We start from the raw sequence: 19,162 nt of genomic DNA on the forward strand, positions 1-19,162 counted from the left end.
ACTGATACATAACGCTTCAAACTGCTGAATCGACTCACTGATTCATAACGCTCCAAACTGCTGAATCGACTCACTGATTCATAACGCTTCTTAGCTTCATGAGGCCGTGTTTTGAAATCGTCATCACTATATAAGTCGTTATTTAGGGTTTTTTTGCGCACAGAAACTATTGTCGTCTTCATAAAGTTATTGTAGAGCCGCTGTAGTGAGATGGACTTTGTAACTTTAGTCTTTAGTGTCTTTTAAGGGTCTTGAGAGTGTAAAGTTGAGCCAATGGAGGCCTTTCAGAGCATCAGATTTACACTAAAATATCTTCATTTGTGTCTGAAGATGAACGGAGGTCTGACGGGTGTCCAACCACATGAGGCTCAGGCATTAATGACACAATTTACATTTTTGGGTGAACTAACCCTTTAAGCTTTTCGCTCAAGTTTGAACTTAAGGGGCGATTTCCCCTTACCTAAGAGAATAAATTAAGGCTGTTGCATATAATCTCTTAAACGGTTCTCTTAGGTAAGGGAAAGCGATCCTGGATTCACGTTATAAAAGTCTTGTTGCCATAGATATGCATAACACTAGTGCTGCGTTCACACCAAACGTGAATAGAGCGTCAAATTCGCGTCTAGTTTGACGCTTGAACTTTGAATGCATTTGCGCGTCTAAAGCGTAATTAACACGCGTATAAAGCATGAGTTTGAACAGAAATTGACCCGCGTCCTTTTGCGCTTTTCATAGTAGTTGTGTGCGGCCGCGAAATGGAAAAATACTTCTGTTATTGTGTCACGAAATGTAGTTTTAAGAGTTGTTCAGTCAAGAATGTAGTAGTTTAAAGCTCAAATCTGTGGTTTATTTGTAAAGATAGCGCCTATTTAAAGATGTTGTGAGATCCCGCCTGGAACAGCCTCACCTCGGCTAGTCCTCCTGACTTTTGACACTGGTAAACGAGACATGTTTAAATTCACAATCTATAGCTTCGGTTCTATTATATGAAACATATAAAGACATTAATGACTTATAACGTCAAACGACTTCTTTAATTCTGTGAGTTTTTCTTCATCTCATTCAGAAATGTCCATATGACTGCAAGTGTTCAGTGTCAGTGGTTGCGATGTGTGATGGTCAAATCGGTGTATTCTTGCAACAATTTTTCAACGCTAAGATGGTCCAGAGGGTTCTCCCTATCCCTAAAAACTCTTCTTGGCACATAATGATCTTCAGCTGGTTCAGCCATGTCGTCTTATTTTTGTCCGCTTTACTCTTAAGGTTACGATTCCCAAACCTTAAGTTATAAGGCCCTTTCACACCGGACGCGTAACGAAAAAGCGAAGCGGAAAAAGCGAATATTTCGTGTGCGAATAGTTCGCGTCAAAAGCATTCACACCAGCCGCGACGCGAGTTTGCGACGTTTCAGAGCTCAGACATTCCAAAACATTCGCGCCGACAGCTGAGAAACACGGACACGTAATCATTCAGTGGAGACGAGCTTTTCATTTTCTTTAAAAGACATTTACATTTACATTTACATTTACGCATTTGGCAGACACTTTTATCCAAAGCGACTTACATTGCATTCAAGGTACACATTTTACATTTTGTCAGTTCTTGCTTTCCCTGGGAATCGAACCCATGACCTTGGCGTTGCTAGCGCCATGCTCTACTGTTTGAGCTACAGGAAAGCTATAAAAGACAGAGAAGAAGGTTTTGGGTGCAGCCAGTCTTAAAGAAAAGAGCGTCTGAAGGGGAGGATGCTAATCTTCTAACGTTACAGGAGCTAAAACTTTATCATGGCCGGTTCCGCACTTACTTTCAAATGTCCGTGGGACAATTTGAGGAGCTCCTCCAGACAGAGACGGTATCAGCGCATCTGACGAGACACACACACACACACACACACACACACACACACACACACACACACACACACACACACACACACACACACACACACACACACACACACACTCTAAAGGAACGGCTCGATCCGGAGCTGCTGTGTTTCCAGTTGAGTCACAATGTAAACATTTAAGTGCCACAGTCGTACTGACGGAAACACATTCACTTCCCATAGTCGCGGACGCAATTAGATAAAAAAAAAAAAAAATCAATGTATTGATTATAATATCGAAGCCTATAGTGGGCAAAAACATCTGCATCTGCACAGCTTTAAACACAACTACAGCTGTAATCTCGTGAGAAATGCCACACCTGGCTATGGTTAATGTTGATTGAATGGCTAGTGACATCAACTGGACATTTCGTCACCTTTGTTTCCTTGTGTGTGATTGGTTTAAGCCTTTTCTGACGCTGCGAGTGTTAAAAAAAATCGACATCGAAACGAAAAAAAGAAACATCGTTTTTTCGCCACAGCACATTCGCGTTCGGTGTGAAAGCTCTCATTACACAAACAGATGATCAAAAAATAAAACCATCGCGCGAATTATTCACGCGTCAAAATCGCGTCCAGTGTGAAAGGACCTATACTCAGGGAAATGACCGTTAAGGGGTGTTATGCAACACTTAACGCTTTTTAAGGGATTACTTAAGTGAAAAAACAGCATTTAAGGGGAATTCTAAGTGTTTATGACGTTTCTCTTAAAGAAACACCCTTTTTCTGCAACACCCTTAGGTTTAAGGGAAACATAAAGGCGAACTTAAGGGAAAATAACACTTAAGGTGCTTTATGCCTCCGCTCTAATTCATCCCAAAGCTGTTCTATCGGGTTGAGGTCAGGACTCCAGTTCCTCCACACCAAACTCCTCATCCATGTCTTTATGGAGATGCTTTGTGCACTGGTGCATGCTGGGACAGGAAGGGGCCGTCCCCAAACTGATCCCACAAAGTTGGGAGCGTGAAATTGTCCAAAATGTCTTGGTGAAGCATTAAGAGTTTCTTTCACTGGAATATACTCTATGTAGTAAGTATACTAATATCAATGTACTATAAGTAGACTTGTGACTAAATTGGCCCACTCGTTAGTGTATAAAAGTATACTTTAAGTGTAGCAGTAGTAAACTCGTTCATGACCAGGGCCCTATTATAATGATCTTAGCAGGAGCTCTTAGGGTGTACGAATCCACTTTTACTAGTTTAACAACAAAAAAACGGTCAGTGTGTTCGGCTTATGGTCTAAAGAGTCGTCCCTCGTCTCTTAATGAGTCATGGCTGTGTTTTGGGCATAACGAGCAATAAACCAATCAGAGTCTCATCTCCCTTTCCCTTTAAAAGCCATGAGAGGATTCACTATTGACATCAGGAGAGACTGAACGCTTCTCTAGAGAGTGTGTGTGTGTGTGTGTGTGTGTGTGTGTGTGCTGCTGTGCGTCCCTGTGTGTGTAATAATCAGAGTGTGTGTGCGTTGGGCTCCGCCTATAGGCTCATATTACCAACACACCTTAAAAGTTCAGTGTGTGAATTTTAGCGGCATCTAGTGGTGAGGTTGTGAATTGCACCCGCTCACCCCTCCCTTTCAGAGCACATAGAGAAGCTACGGTGGCCCACACAGGACACAGATGTGTTCGTCTGAGACAGCAGAGTGACTAGCGCTCTGTAGAGAAGTTTGTCCGTTTAGGGCTACCGTAGAAACATGGTCGACACAAAATGGCGGCTTCACTGTAAGGAGACCCGTGGTGTGTGTAGATAGAAACGGCTCATTCTAAGGTAATAAAAACATAACGGCTCATTATGTAAGGTCTTTATAAACATAGTTATGTATTAGGGCTGGGTATTGACAGAAATTTCACAATTCGATTCGATTTCGATTCACAAGCTTTCGATTCGATTAAATTTTCGATTCAATTCAATATAGATTATTTTGGATATATCAGGTACAATACATGGCACATTTTCTCAAGGAAAACAAATCTCTGAACTAATGTTGTAAACTATGGGAGTCAGTTGATAATACATTAGCCTACTATAATATTGAAGGTAAAAATTAACTGATTTGTATACAAACACTTAAATTACACTAAATTATGTTTTAAATAATAATAAAGTTATAATATTAACTTTACAATTACATAATCATATACTCCAATTCGTTTTTTGAAATATAAACATTTAAATGGTGGCTGCATAAAGAACTTGCCAGATTTATTCATACATGCATTAAATATTGAAGAACATTAAAAATGACAATGAATATGTAATGTGGTGCATATAATTAGCAAAATGCTCCGCTCTATAGTTAATTTTTCTAGTTGACTAGCGAGTTTATGGACACTGGATATGGTTTTTCTGAGGTAAATGTAACATTATTTACAAGCTGTTTTACTGACGTCTTTCTTCGGTTGAAACACTGATTGAGCGATTCTATGTGACTTGATATGGATTTCGGTAAGTTGTCCTGTATCTTTAACACACTTTCAGAGGCTCATTCATGTTTATTTCACGCTGTTACTGGTATTAAGGCGGAAGAGAAGATCCGTTCATCCAACCCGATCTCACAGCAATTCGTACATATTTTACGAGGTGGCTAATTCGTACCAATTTGTACGACCTCACTCGTACGAATGTGTACGATTTTTGCTAATTTATACGTATTTGACGAGTTGCCAAGAGTTGACAAATTTGTATGAATTCGTACGAATGACCTACCTCAAACCTTAAACCTACCCGTCACTGGGGTTTAGGCAAAACTTACAAATTTGTACGAATTAGCCACGTCGTAAAATACGTACGAATTGGCCGTGAGATAGCGTTGGTTCATCTGCCGGTTCTCTTGAGCTACACCAGAGCGATCTCGCGCCACAGCGCCAAAACGGTATTTATGTTTTTGAATCTCGTAAAAAATATTTTTAAAAAGACGTAATTTGAAATCTGAGACTTTGTTTCATATCAATAGTAATAAAGCACAAAGATCATTGGATGGGAGGGGCGCTACAATATTTATTTTATTCATTAACTGACAACAGGATGACTAATCGATTCTTGGGATTTAAGAATCGATATTGTTTTGCAAAAGTGAAAATCGATTAAAATCGAGAAATCAATATTTTTTACCCAGCCCTATTATGTATATTATATTGCATTTCTGTCAAGACTCTGATTATATTGCATTTCTGTACTAAAAGTGAACTACTAGTTGTTTGGAGGGTTTTTAGGACGCTCTGTTAACTAAAACACAATTTTACTTTTCTAACTTTAGCTAGTGTGTAATGTCGCTGTTTGCGCATAAACAACATCTGCAAAGCTACAACGTTCAAAGTTTAAAGCAAAGGAAGATATTTGCTTTTAAAGAAATCAATTTCTAAGGACTACAGCAAACGGCCGGTAGGAACTACAGACATTCCTCCAGGGTCTCTGACATCACCAGGCTCAATATTTACATAAACCCCTCCTCCGAGAATATTAAATAAGGGGGGGTGAGGCCATTTTGTGTCGCTGTGGGGAAGAGTTGTTGTGGTATAGTTAGGCTGGAGTGGTGTTGTGGTATAGTTAGGCTGGAGTGGTGTTGTGGTATAGTTAGGCTGGAGTGGTGTTGTGGTATAGTTAGGCTGGAGTGGTGTTGTGGTATAGTTAGGCTGGAGTGGTGTTGTGGTATAGTTAGGCTGGAGTGGTGTTGTGGTATAGTTAAGCTGGAGTGGTGTTGTGGTATAGTTAGGCTGGAGTGGTGTTGTGGTATAGTTAGGCTGGAGTGGTGTTGTGGTATAGTTAGGCTGGAGTGGTGTTGTGGTATAGTTAGGATGGAGTGGTGTTGTGGTATAGTTAGGCTGGAGTGGTGTTGTGGTATAGTTAGGCTGGAGTGGTGTTGTGGTATAGTTAGGCTGGAGTGGTGTTGTGGTATAGTTAAGCTGGAGTGGTGTTGTGGTATAGTTAGGCTGGAGTGTTGTTGTGGTATAGTTAAGCTGGAGTGGTGTTGTGGTATAGTTAGGCTGGAGTGGTGTTGTGGTATAGTTAGGCTGGAGTGGTGTTGTGGTATAGTTAGGATGGAGTGGTGTTGTGGTATAGTTAGGCTGGAGTGGTGTTGTGGTATAGTTAGGCTGGAGTGGTGTTGTGGTATAGTTAGGCTGGAGTGGTGTTGTGGTATAGTTAGGCTGGAGTGATGTTGTGGTATAGTTAGGCTGGAGTGGTGTTGTGGTATAGTTAGGCTGGAGTGGTGTTGTGGTATAGTTAGGCTGGAGTGGTGTTGTGGTATAGTTAGGCTGGAGTGGTGTTGTGGTATAGTTAAGCTGGAGTGGTGTTGTGGTATAGTTAAGCTGGAGTGGTGTTGTGGTATAGTTAGGCTGGAGTGGTGTTGTGGTATAGTTAGGCTGGAGTGGTGTTGTGGTATAGTTAAGCTGGAGTGTTGTTGTGGTATAGTTAGGCTGGAGTGGTGTTGTGGTATAGTTAAGCTGGAGTGATGTTGTGGTATAGTTAGGCTGGAGTGGTGTTGTGGTATAGTTAGGCTGGAGTGGTGTTGTGGTATAGTTAGGCTGGAGCGGTGTTGTGGTATAGTTAAGCTGGAGCGGTGTTGTGGTATAGTTAAGCTGGAGCGTTGTTGTGGTATAGTTAGGCTGGAGTGGTGTTGTGGTATAGTTAGGCTGGAGTGGTGTTGTGGTATAGTTAGGCTGGAGTGGTGTTGTGGTATAGTTAGGCTGGAGTGGTGTTGTGGTATAGTTAGGCTGGAGTGTTGTTGTGGTATAGTTAGGCTGGAGTGGTGTTGTGGTATAGTTAGGCTGGAGTGTTGTTGTGGTATAGTTAGGCTGGAGTGGTGTTGTGGTATAGTTAGGCTGGAGTGGTGTTGTGGTATAGTTAAGCTGGAGTGGTGTTGTGGTATAGTTAGGCTGGAGTGGTGTTGTGGTATAGTTAAGCTGGAGTGGTGTTGTGGTATAGTTAGGCTGGAGTGGTGTTGTGGTATAGTTAGGCTGGAGTGGTGTTGTGGTATAGTTAGGCTGGAGTGGTGTTGTGGTATAGTTAGGCTGGAGTGGTGTTGTGGTATAGTTAGGCTGGAGTGTTGTTGTGGTATAGTTAGGCTGGAGTGGTGTTGTGGTATAGTTAGGCTGGAGTGGTGTTGTGGTATAGTTAGGCTGGAGTGTTGTTGTGGTATAGTTAGGCTGGAGTGTTGTTGTGGTATAGTTAGGCTGGAGTGGTGTTGTGGTATAGTTAGGCTGGAGTGGTGTTGTGGTATAGTTAGGCTGGAGTGGTGTTGTGGTATAGTTAGGCTGGAGTGGTGTTGTGGTATAGTTAAGCTGGAGTGGTGTTGTGGTATAGTTAGGCTGGAGTGGTGTTGTGGTATAGTTAAGCTGGAGTGGTGTTGTGGTATAGTTAAGCTGGAGTGTTGTTGTGGTATAGTTAGGCTGGAGTGTTGTTGTGGTATAGTTAGGCTGTAGTGTTGTTGTGGTATAGTTAAGCTGGAGTGTTGTTGTGGTATAGTTAGGCTGGAGTGTTGTTGTGGTATAGTTAGGCTGGAGTGGTGTTGTGGTATAGTTAGGCTGGAGTGGTGTTGTGGTATAGTTAGGCTGGAGTGTTGTTGTGGTATAGTTAGGCTGGAGTGGTGTTGTGGTATAGTTAAGCTGGAGTGTTGTTGTGGTATAGTTAAGCTGGAGTGTTGTTGTGGTATAGTTAGGCTGGAGTGTTGTTGTGGTATAGTTAGGCTGGAGTGGTGTTGTGGTATAGTTAAGCTGGAGTGGTGTTGTGGTATAGTTAAGCTGGAGTGATGTTGTGGTATAGTTAGGCTGGAGTGGTGTTGTGGTATAGTTAGGCTGGAGTGTCGTTGTGGTATAGTTAGGCTGGAGTGTCGTTGTGGTATAGTTAGGCTGGAGTGGTGTTGTGGTATAGTTAGGCTGGAGTGGTGTTGTGGTATAGTTAGGCTGGAGTGGTGTTGTGGTATAGTTAGGCTGGAGCGGTGTTGTGGTATAGTTAGGCTGGGTTAGGCTGGAGTGGTGTTGTGGTATAGTTAGGCTGGAGTGGTGTTGTGGTATAGTTAGGCTGGAGTGGTGTTGTGGTATAGTTAAGCTGGAGTGGTGTTGTGGTATAGTTAGGCTGGAGTGGTGTTGTGGTATAGTTAAGCTGGAGTGGTGTTGTGGTATAGTTAGGCTGGAGTGTTGTTGTGGTATAGTTAAGCTGGAGTGATGTTGTGGTATAGTTAGGCTGGAGTGGTGTTGTGGTATAGTTAGGCTGGAGTGGTGTTGTGGTATAGTTAGGCTGGAGTGGTGTTGTGGTATAGTTAAGCTGGAGTGGTGTTGTGGTATAGTTAGGCTGGAGTGGTGTTGTGGTATAGTTAAGCTGGAGTGGTGTTGTGGTATAGTTAGGCTGGAGTGTTGTTGTGGTATAGTTAAGCTGGAGTGATGTTGTGGTATAGTTAGGCTGGAGTGGTGTTGTGGTATAGTTAAGCTGGAGTGATGTTGTGGTATAGTTAGGCTGGAGTGGTGTTGTGGTATAGTTAGGCTGGAGTGGTGTTGTGGTATAGTTAGGCTGGAGTGGTGTTGTGGTATAGTTAAGCTGGAGTGGTGTTGTGGTATAGTTAGGCTGGAGTGTTGTTGTGGTATAGTTAGGCTGGAGTGGTGTTGTGGTATAGTTAGGCTGGAGTGTTGTTGTGGTATAGTTAGGCTGGAGTGGTGTTGTGGTATAGTTAAGCTGGAGTGGTGTTGTGGTATAGTTAGGCTGGAGTGTTGTTGTGGTATAGTTAGGCTGGAGTGGTGTTGTGGTATAGTTAGGCTGGAGTGTTGTTGTGGTATAGTTAGGCTGGAGTGGTGTTGTGGTATAGTTAGGCTGGAGTGTTGTTGTGGTATAGTTAGGCTGGAGTGTTGTTGTGGTATAGTTAGGCTGGAGTGGTGTTGTGGTATAGTTAAGCTGGAGTGGTGTTGTGGTATAGTTAGGCTGGAGTGTTGTTGTGGTATAGTTAGGCTGGAGTGGTGTTGTGGTATAGTTAAGCTGGAGTGGTGTTGTGGTATAGTTAAGCTGGAGTGATGTTGTGGTATAGTTAGGCTGGAGTGTTGTTGTGGTATAGTTAGGCTGGAGTGGTGTTGTGGTATAGTTAGGCTGGAGTGGTGTTGTGGTATAGTTAGGCTGGAGTGGTGTTGTGGTATAGTTAGGCTGGAGTGTTGTTGTGGTATAGTTAGGCTGGAGTGTTGTTGTGGTATAGTTAGGCTGGAGTGTTGTTGTGGTATAGTTAGGCTGGAGTGTTGTTGTGGTATAGTTAGGCTGGAGTGGTGTTGTGGTATAGTTAAGCTGGAGTGTTGTTGTGGTATAGTTAGGCTGGAGTGGTGTTGTGGTATAGTTAGGCTGGAGTGGTGTTGTGGTATAGTTAAGCTGGAGTGGTGTTGTGGTATAGTTAGGCTGGAGTGGTGTTGTGGTATAGTTAGGCTGGAGTGGTGTTGTGGTATAGTTAGGCTGGAGTGGTGTTGTGGTATAGTTAGGCTGGAGTGGTGTTGTGGTATAGTTAGGCTGGAGTGGTGTTGTGGTATAGTTAGGCTGGAGTGGTGTTGTGGTATAGTTAGGCTGGAGTGTTGTTGTGGTATAGTTAGGCTGGAGTGTTGTTGTGGTATAGTTAGGCTGGAGTGTTGTGGTATAGTTAGGCTGGAGTGTTGTTGTGGTATAGTTAAGCTGGAGTTAGGCTGGAGTGTTGTTGTGGTATAGTTAGGCTGGAGTGTTGTTGTGGTATAGTTAAGCTGGAGTTAGGCTGGAGTGTTGTTGTGGTATAGTTAAGCTGGAGTTAGGCTGGAGTGTTGTTGTGGTATAGTTAGGCTGGAGTGGTGTTGTGGTATAGTTAGGCTGGAGTGTTGTTGTGGTATAGTTAGGCTGGAGTGTTGTTGTGGTATAGTTAAGCTGGAGTGGTGTTGTGGTATAGTTAGGCTGGAGTGGTGTTGTGGTATAGTTAGGCTGGAGTGGTGTTGTGGTATAGTTAGGCTGGAGTGTTGTTGTGGTATAGTTAAGCTGGAGTGGTGTTGTGGTATAGTTAGGCTGGAGTGGTGTTGTGGTATAGTTAGGCTGGAGTGGTGTTGTGGTATAGTTAAGCTGGAGTGTTGTTGTGGTATAGTTAGGCTGGAGTGGTGTTGTGGTATAGTTAAGCTGGAGTGGTGTTGTGGTATAGTTAAGCTGGAGTGTTGTTGTGGTATAGTTAGGCTGGAGTGTTGTTGTGGTATAGTTAGGCTGGAGTGGTGTTGTGGTATAGTTAGGCTGGAGTGGTGTTGTGGTATAGTTAGGCTGGAGTGGTGTTGTGGTATAGTTAGGCTGGAGTGGTGTTGTGGTATAGTTAGGCTGGAGTGTTGTTGTGGTATAGTTAAGCTGGAGTTAGGCTGGAGTGTTGTTGTGGTATAGTTAGGCTGGAGTGGTGTTGTGGTATAGTTAGGCTGGAGTGGTGTTGTGGTATAGTTAGGCTGGAGTGTTGTTGTGGTATAGTTAAGCTGGAGTGGTGTTGTGGTATAGTTAGGCTGGAGTGGTGTTGTGGTATAGTTAGGCTGGAGTGGTGTTGTGGTATAGTTAGGCTGGAGTGTTGTTGTGGTATAGTTAAGCTGGAGTGGTGTTGTGGTATAGTTAGGCTGGAGTGGTGTTGTGGTATAGTTAGGCTGGAGTGGTGTTGTGGTATAGTTAGGCTGGAGTGGTGTTGTGGTATAGTTAGGCTGGAGTGTTGTTGTGGTATAGTTAGGCTGGAGTGTTGTTGTGGTATAGTTAGGCTGGAGTGTTGTTGTGGTATAGTTAGGCTGGAGTGTTGTTGTGGTATAGTTAGGCTGGAGTGGTGTTGTGGTATAGTTAAGCTGGAGTGTTGTTGTGGTATAGTTAGGCTGGAGTGGTGTTGTGGTATAGTTAAGCTGGAGTGGTGTTGTGGTATAGTTAGGCTGGAGTGGTGTTGTGGTATAGTTAGGCTGGAGTGGTGTTGTGGTATAGTTAGGCTGGAGTGGTGTTGTGGTATAGTTAGGCTGGAGTGGTGTTGTGGTATAGTTAGGCTGGAGTGGTGTTGTGGTATAGTTAGGCTGGAGTGGTGTTGTGGTATAGTTAGGCTGGAGTGGTGTTGTGGTATAGTTAAGCTGGAGTGGTGTTGTGGTATAGTTAGGCTGGAGTGGTGTTGTGGTATAGTTAGGCTGGAGTGGTGTTGTGGTATATTTAGGCTGGAGTGTTGTTGTGGTATTGTTAGGCTGGAGTGGTGTTGTGGTATAGTTAGGCTGGAGTGGTGTTGTGGTATAGTTAGGCTGGAGTGTTGTTGTGGTATAGTTAAGCTGGAGTTAGGCTGGAGTGTTGTTGTGGTATAGTTAAGCTGGAGTTAGGCTGGAGTGTTGTTGTGGTATAGTTAGGCTGGAGTGGTGTTGTGGTATAGTTAGGCTGGAGTGTTGTTGTGGTATAGTTAGGCTGGAGTGTTGTTGTGGTATAGTTAAGCTGGAGTGGTGTTGTGGTATAGTTAGGCTGGAGTGTTGTTGTGGTATAGTTAGGCTGGAGTGGTGTTGTGGTATAGTTAGGCTGGAGTGGTGTTGTGGTATAGTTAGGCTGGAGTGGTGTTGTGGTATAGTTAGGCTGGAGTGGTGTTGTGGTATAGTTAGGCTGGAGTGGTGTTGTGGTATAGTTAAGCTGGAGTGGTGTTGTGGTATAGTTAAGCTGGAGTGGTGTTGTGGTATAGTTAGGCTGGAGTGGTGTTGTGGTATAGTTAAGCTGGAGTTAGGCTGGAGTGTTGTTGTGGTATAGTTAGGCTGGAGTGTTGTTGTGGTATAGTTAGGCTGTAGTGGTGTTGTGGTATAGTTAGGCTGGAGTGGTGTTGTGGTATAGTTAGGCTGGAGTGGTGTTGTGGTATAGTTAAGCTGGAGTGGTGTTGTGGTATAGTTAGGCTGGAGTGGTGTTGTGGTTTAGTTAGGCTGGAGTGGTGTTGTGGTATAGTTAGGCTGGAGTGGTGTTGTGGTATAGTTAGGCTGGAGTGGTGTTGTGGTATAGTTAGGCTGGAGTGGTGTTGTGGTATAGTTAGGCTGTAGTGGTGTTGTGGTATAGTTAGGCTGGAGTGGTGTTGTGGTATAGTTAAGCTGGAGTGGTGTTGTGGTATAGTTAGGCTGGAGTGGTGTTGTGGTTTAGTTAGGCTGGAGTGGTGTTGTGGTATAGTTAGGCTGGAGTGGTGTTGTGGTATAGTTAGGCTGGAGTGGTGTTGTGGTATAGTTAGGCTGGAGTGGTGTTGTGGTATAGTTAGGCTGGAGTGGTGTTGTGGTATAGTTAGGCTGTAGTGGTGTTGTGGTATAGTTAGGCTGGAGTGGTGTTGTGGTATAGTTAAGCTGGAGTGGTGTTGTGGTATAGTTAGGCTGGAGTGGTGTTGTGGTATAGTTAGGCTGGAGTGGTGTTGTGGTATAGTTAGGCTGGAGTGGTGTTGTGGTATAGTTAAGCTGGAGTGGTGTTGTGGTATAGTTAGGCTGGAGTGGTGTTGTGGTATAGTTAGGCTGGAGTGGTGTTGTGGTATAGTTAAGCTGGAGTGGTGTTGTGGTATAGTTAGGCTGGAGTGGTGTTGTGGTATAGTTAGGCTGGAGTGATGTTGTGGTATAGTTAAGCTGGAGTGGTGTTGTGGTATAGTTAAGCTGGAGTGATGTTGTGGTTTAGTTAGGCTGGAGTGGTGTTGTGGTATAGTTAGGCTGGAGTGGTGTTGTGGTATAGTTAGGCTGGAGTGGTGTTGTGGTATAGTTAGGCTGGAGTGGTGTTGTGGTATAGTTAGGCTGGAGTGGGCTGGAGTGGTGTTGTGGTATAGTTAAGCTGGAGTTAGGCTGGAGTGTTGTTGTGGTATAGTTAGGCTGGAGTGGTGTTGTGGTATAGTTAGGCTGGAGTGGTGTTGTGGTATAGTTAGGCTGGAGTGGTGTTGTGGTATAGTTAGGCTGGAGTGGTGTTGTGGTATAGTTAAGCTGGAGTTAGGCTGGAGTGTTGCTGTGGTATAGTTAGGCTGGAGTGGTGTTGTGGTATAGTTAGGCTGGAGTGGTGTTGTGGTATAGTTAGGCTGGAGTGGTGTTGTGGTATAGTTAGGCTGGAGTGGTGTTGTGGTATAGTTAGGCTGGAGTGGTGTTGTGGTATAGTTAGGATGGAGTGGTGTTGTGGTATAGTTAGGCTGGAGTGGTGTTGTGGTATAGTTAGGCTGGAGTGGTGTTGTGGTATAGTTAGGCTGGAGTGGTGTTGTGGTATAGTTAGGCTGGAGTGGTGTTGTGGTATAGTTAGGCTGGAGTGGTGTTGTGGTATAGTTAAGCTGAAGTGGTGTTGTGGTATAGTTAGGCTGGAGTGTTGTTGTGGTATAGTTAGGCTGGAGTGTTGTTGTGGTATAGTTAGGCTGGAGTGTTGTTGTGGTATAGTTAGGCTGGAGTGTTGTTGTGGTATAGTTAGGCTGGAGTGGTGTTGTGGTATAGTTAAGCTGGAGTGTTGTTGTGGTATAGTTAGGCTGGAGTGTTGTTGTGGTATAGTTAGGCTGGAGTGTTGTTGTGGTATAGTTAGGCTGGAGTGGTGTTGTGGTATAGTTAAGCTGTAGTGTTGTTGTGGTATAGTTAGGCTGGAGTGTTGTTGTGGTATAGTTAGGCTGGAGTGGTGTTGTGGTATAGTTAAGCTGGAGTGGTGTTGTGGTATAGTTAGGCTGGAGTGGTGTTGTGGTATAGTTAAGCTGGAGTGGTGTTGTGGTATAGTTAGGCTGGAGTGGTGTTGTGGTATAGTTAAGCTGGAGTGTTGTTGTGGTATAGTTAGGCTGGAGTGGTGTTGTGGTATAGTTAGGCTGGAGTGTTGTTGTGGTATAGTTAAGCTGGAGTGGTGTTGTGGTATAGTTAGGCTGGAGTGGTGTTGTGGTATAGTTAGGCTGGAGTGGTGTTGTGGTATAGTTAGGCTGGAGTGGTGTTGTGGTATAGTTAGGCTGGAGTGGTGTTGTGGTATAGTTAAGCTGGAGTGGTGTTGTGGTATAGTTAGGCTGGAGTGGTGTTGTGGTATAGTTAGGCTGGAGTGGTGTTGTGGTATAGTTAGGCTGGAGTGGTGTTGTGGTATAGTTAGGCTGGAGTGGTGTTGTGGTATAGTTAGGCTGGAGTGTTGTTGTGGTATAGTTAGGCTGGAGTGGTGTTGTGGTATAGTTAGGCTGGAGTGTTGTTGTGGTATAGTTAGGCTGGAGTGTTGTTGTGGTATAGTTAGGCTGGAGTGGTGTTGTGGTATAGTTAGGCTGGAGTGGTGTTGTGGTATAGTTAAGCTGGAGTGTTGTTGTGGTATAGTTAGGCTGGAGTGGTGTTGTGGTATAGTTAGGCTGGAGTGGTGTTGTGGTATAGTTAGGCTGGAGTGGTGTTGTGGTATAGTTAGGCTGGAGTGGTGTTGTGGTATAGTTAGGCTGTAGTGTTGTTGTGGTATAGTTAGGCTGGAGTGGTGTTGTGGTATAGTTAGGCTGGAGTGGTGTTGTGGTATAGTTAGGCTGGAGTGGTGTTGTGGTATAGTTAGGCTGGAGTGGTGTTGTGGTATAGTTAGGCTGGAGTGGTGTTGTGGTATAGTTAGGCTGGAGTGGTGTTGTGGTATAGTTAGGCTGGAGTGGTGTTGTGGTATAGTTAGGCTGGAGTGGTGTTGTGGTATAGTTAGGCTGTAGTGTTGTTGTGGTATAGTTAGGCTGGAGTGGTGTTGTGGTATAGTTAGGCTGGAGTGGTGTTGTGGTATAGTTAGGCTGGAGTGTTGTTGTGGTATAGTTAGGCTGGAGTGTTGTTGTGGTATAGTTAGGCTGGAGTGGTGTTGTGGTATAGTTAGGCTGGAGTGGTGTTGTGGTATAGTTAGGCTGGAGTGGTGTTGTGGTATAGTTAGGCTGGAGTGGTGTTGTGGTATAGTTAGGCTGTAGTGTTGTTGTGGTATAGTTAGGCTGGAGTGGTGTTGTGGTATAGTTAGGCTGGAGTGGTGTTGTGGTATAGTTAGGCTGGAGTGGTGTTGTGGTATAGTTAGGCTGGAGTGGTGTTGTGGTATAGTTAGGCTGGAGTGGTGTTGTGGTATAGTTAGGCTGGAGTGTTGTTGTGGTATAGTTAGGCTGGAGTGTTGTTGTGGTATAGTTAGGCTGGAGTGTTGTTGTGGTATAGTTAGGCTGGAGTGGTGTTGTGGTATAGTTAGGCTGTAGTGTTGTTGTGGTATAGTTAGGCTGGAGTGGTGTTGTGGTATAGTTAGGCTGTAGTGTTGTTGTGGTATAGTTAGGCTGGAGTGTTGTTGTGGTATAGTTAGGCTGGAGTGGTGTTGTGGTATAGTTAGGCTGGAGTGGTGTTGTGGTATAGTTAGGCTGGAGTGGTGTTGTGGTATAGTTAAGCTGGAGTGGTGTTGTGGTATAGTTAGGCTGTAGTGTTGTTGTGGTATAGTTAGGCTGGAGTGTTGTTGTGGTATAGTTAGGCTGGAGTGGTGTTGTGGTATAGTTAGGCTGTAGTGTTGTTGTGGTATAGTTAGGCTGGAGTGGTGTTGTGGTATAGTTAGGCTGGAGTGGTGTTGTGGTATAGTTAGGCTGGAGTGGTGTTGTGGTATAGTTAGGCTGGAGTGGTGTTGTGGTATAGTTAAGCTGGAGTGGTGTTGTGGTATAGTTAGGCTGTAGTGTTGTTGTGGTATAGTTAAGCTGGATTGGTGTTGTGGTATAGTTAGGCTGGAGTGTTGTTGTGGTATAGTTAGGCTGTATTGTTGTTGTGGTATAGTTAGGCTGGAGTGTTGTTGTGGTATAGTTAAGCTGGAGTGGTGTTGTGGTATAGTTAGGCTGGAGTGGTGTTGTGGTAGAGTTAGGCTGTAGTGTTGTTGTGGTATAGTTAGGCTGGAGTGTTGTTGTGGTATAGTTAGGCTGGAGTGGTGTTGTGGTATAGTTAGGCTGGAGTGGTGTTGTGGTATAGTTAGGCTGGAGTGGTGTTGTGGTATAGTTAGGCTGGAGTGGTGTTGTGGTATAGTTAGGCTGGAGTGGTGTTGTGGTATAGTTAGGCTGGAGTGGTGTTGTGGTATAGTTAAGCTGGAGTGGTGTTGTGGTATAGTTAGGCTGGAGTGGTGTTGTGGTATAGTTAAGCTGGAGTGGTGTTGTGGTATAGTTAGGCTGGAGTGGTGTTGTGGTATAGTTAGGCTGGAGTGGTGTTGTGGTATAGTTAGGCTGGAGTGGTGTTGTGGTATAGTTAGGCTGGAGTGGTGTTGTGGTATAGTTAGGCTGGAGTGGTGTTGTGGTATAGTTAGGCTGGAGTGGTGTTGTGGTATAGTTAGGCTGGAGTGGTGTTGTGGTATAGTTAGGCTGGAGTGGTGTTGTGGTATAGTTAGGCTGGAGTGGTGTTGTGGTATAGTTAAGCTGGAGTGTTGTTGTGTGTTTTCCTGTAATAGTTTGTGTTGTTAATTGTACGTTGTAGCAAGGAAGTAAACAAATGACAACGCTCATTCATACTTAACGTTATCGGCATTAGTGTAAATGATTCTTTGATTAGAGCTTTTATGTATTGTTTATCTAGGCTTGTTTTGATTTGGCTACTAGTAAAGCCGGTGTTTAGTGTTTGCTTTGGGTTAATAGTTCTTGCGACAGATATTTAGCTATAATCGTTCTAAAAATACAAAGTGCCATTCAGTAGCGATCACTATAGATCCGCCGTCTTTACTCTTGAGGACTGAACTGGTTCTGCTCGATCATCTGCACTGAAATGTTCTGGGTCTGATTTGGGCTCAGATTGGTTTGGTTTTAATGACGCCATCGTTTCTAACACTGACCAAAGCACAGGTAAAGGGAAGGGGCGGGGCGTTTCCGACAAACTAGCGAATCACAACACACTGGGCAAGCTGACCAATCACAGCCCATTGCGTATTTTTTAGGGACCGGCTTCATAGAACCCGGAAACCATCAGAGGGACAGAGCAGTGTAGAATAAAGGTCAAGATGGCACCTGGCGGCCATCTTGTCACAGTCAGCAACCCCTTAACTTTAACTTTTTGAATATACGCATGAAAATGCACCCCAAACATAAAGGGCTGTAACTCAAGAATGCTTATATAGACCCAAGTTTGGTCTTGTTTTAAAGAAGACACTCGGCAGATTATTGCTGAAGTTAAAGCAAATCAAAATATGAAAGAATGAAAAAAGTTATGGACGCTTAAATTTACTGTATACTGTGTATATATAAAATATATATTTCACAAAAAAATGAGCGCCGCTCACACAGAGAAACTCCGTTATACTGCGGTAAACATTCAAAATGTGCAGTTTTTATATTTATAACATATGATACAGTTAAACAACATCACACGAGCAAGAGTGTGTTTTCCTGAATACATCACGACTGAAAATGACACGGATTTCATATGACAGATCCATAAACAATTAATTAACATTGAGTCACTTACATTTTAGATGCAATATTAATATGAAAAATAATGACATTTTATAAAAACGAAGCATGAACACATGCAAACACAATCAAGCCTTCAAAATAAAGTGTTTTACCGCCCCTTTACCAATACCATTTCAGTAAACACTTCACGTTTAATTCAACGTGTTAATTGTAATTTACCAGTAAACTCCGTGTAAAGGGTTAGTAAGAGCAGCCATCAGGCGATCAGCTCTTCTGCTAAACTCAGATTTAAATAGACTTGCGGTGAATCCAGAGGCTGAAACACGAGTGTGTCTGAAACGGGCTGTGATGAATCAAGCTGATTTATAATATTTCTGTATAAAGCATTACTCCAGTATACGCTTACATTCGTCTGGCCTCCAGACATTCCTCAATAATGTGCTGCTATATTAAACCATACAGTGTGTGTGTGTGTGTGTGTGTGATACAGAATTAGGTGTGAGCGAGCAGTGTGTGTGTGTGTGTGTGTTAAAGTCTGATTCGTTTGATTTCACAGAGTTTTGAGTGTGTATAGTTTGAAGCCAGTTTACAGAATTGCTCATTGTTCTCATAATGTTTTCCTCTGGTCTAGTTGTGTGTAATACACAGTGAAACGCATTACAAGTAACTTGAGTTACGTAATAATATTACTTTTTCCAAGTAACTAGTAACAACAAAATATCTGAGTTACTTTTTCACATTAATTTGACTGACAGCTCTCCTGTCCTCATGTTGAGAGTCAGTGCAGAGGTGTGTGTGTGTGTGTGTGTGTGTGTGTGTGTGTGTGTGTGTGTGTGTGTGTGTGTGTGTGTGTGTGTGTGTGTGTGTGTGTGTGTGTGTGTGTGTGTGTGTGTGTGTGTGTGTGTGTGTGTGTGTGTGTGTGTGTGTGTGTGTGTGTGAACATGATGGTTATTGTAGTTCTAGACTAAATGTGAGCATTTATTTATCTCACTTGCACAATAAAGATTCTGTCCTCCTCAAAATGAAGAAAATCAGTCAAATGCAAAATCAGAGTACAAACCTCCAATAAATAAATGTTAAATAAAACTATTTTTATGCATAATCTACCTTTATATTTAATTTACCAATGTCTTGCTGCTGTCCTTTGATGATGAAAATTACTAGATTTTTTGTTTTTATTGGTAAACCTTTTTTCTCCTGCATCTATTCTCCATTATCCAGAGCTGTGCCCTCTAGTGTTCATGAGGGAATCTGCATCTTTACCTCAGCCTGGGGCGCATTATTTACATTTTGGTATGAAGAGGTCTTTACCGTAGCACAAAAATATAACTTTTTTGTTACAAAAAACAAAAACAAGCCCAGCCCAGGTGAGAAAAAGTACAGGAAAAGTGACGTAACACATTACTTTTCTTAAAAAGTAACTAAGTAACTCAATTAGTTACTTTTTAAGGGAGTAACGCAATATTGTAATGCATTACTTTTCTTAAAAAGTAACTAAGTAACTCAGTAAGTTACTTTTTAAGGGAGTAACACAATATTGTAATGCATTACTTTTCTTAAAAAGTAACTAAGTAACTCAATAAGTTACTTTTTAAGGGAGTAACGCAATATTGTAATGCATTACTTTTCTTAAAAAGTAACTAAGTAACTCAATTAGTTACTTTTTAAGGGAGTAACGCAATATTGTAATGCATTACTTTTCTTAAAAAGTAACTAAGTAACTCAATTAGTTACTTTTTAAGGGAGTAACGCAATATTGTAATGCATTACTTTTCTTAAAAAGTAACTAAGTAACTCAGTAAGTTACTTTTTAAGGGAGTAACACAATATTGTAATGCATTACTTTTCTTAAAAAGTAACTAAGTAACTCAATTAGTTACTTTTTAAGGGAGTAACGCAATATTGTAATGCATTACTTTTCTTAAAAAGTAACTAAGTAACTCAATTAGTTACTTTTTAAGGGAGTAACGCAATATTGTAATGCATTACTTTTCTTAAAAAGTAACT

This window comes from Gobio gobio, assembly GCF_949357685.1.
Source record: "Gobio gobio genome assembly, chromosome: 16".
Classification (NCBI taxonomy): domain Eukaryota; kingdom Metazoa; phylum Chordata; class Actinopteri; order Cypriniformes; family Gobionidae; genus Gobio; species Gobio gobio.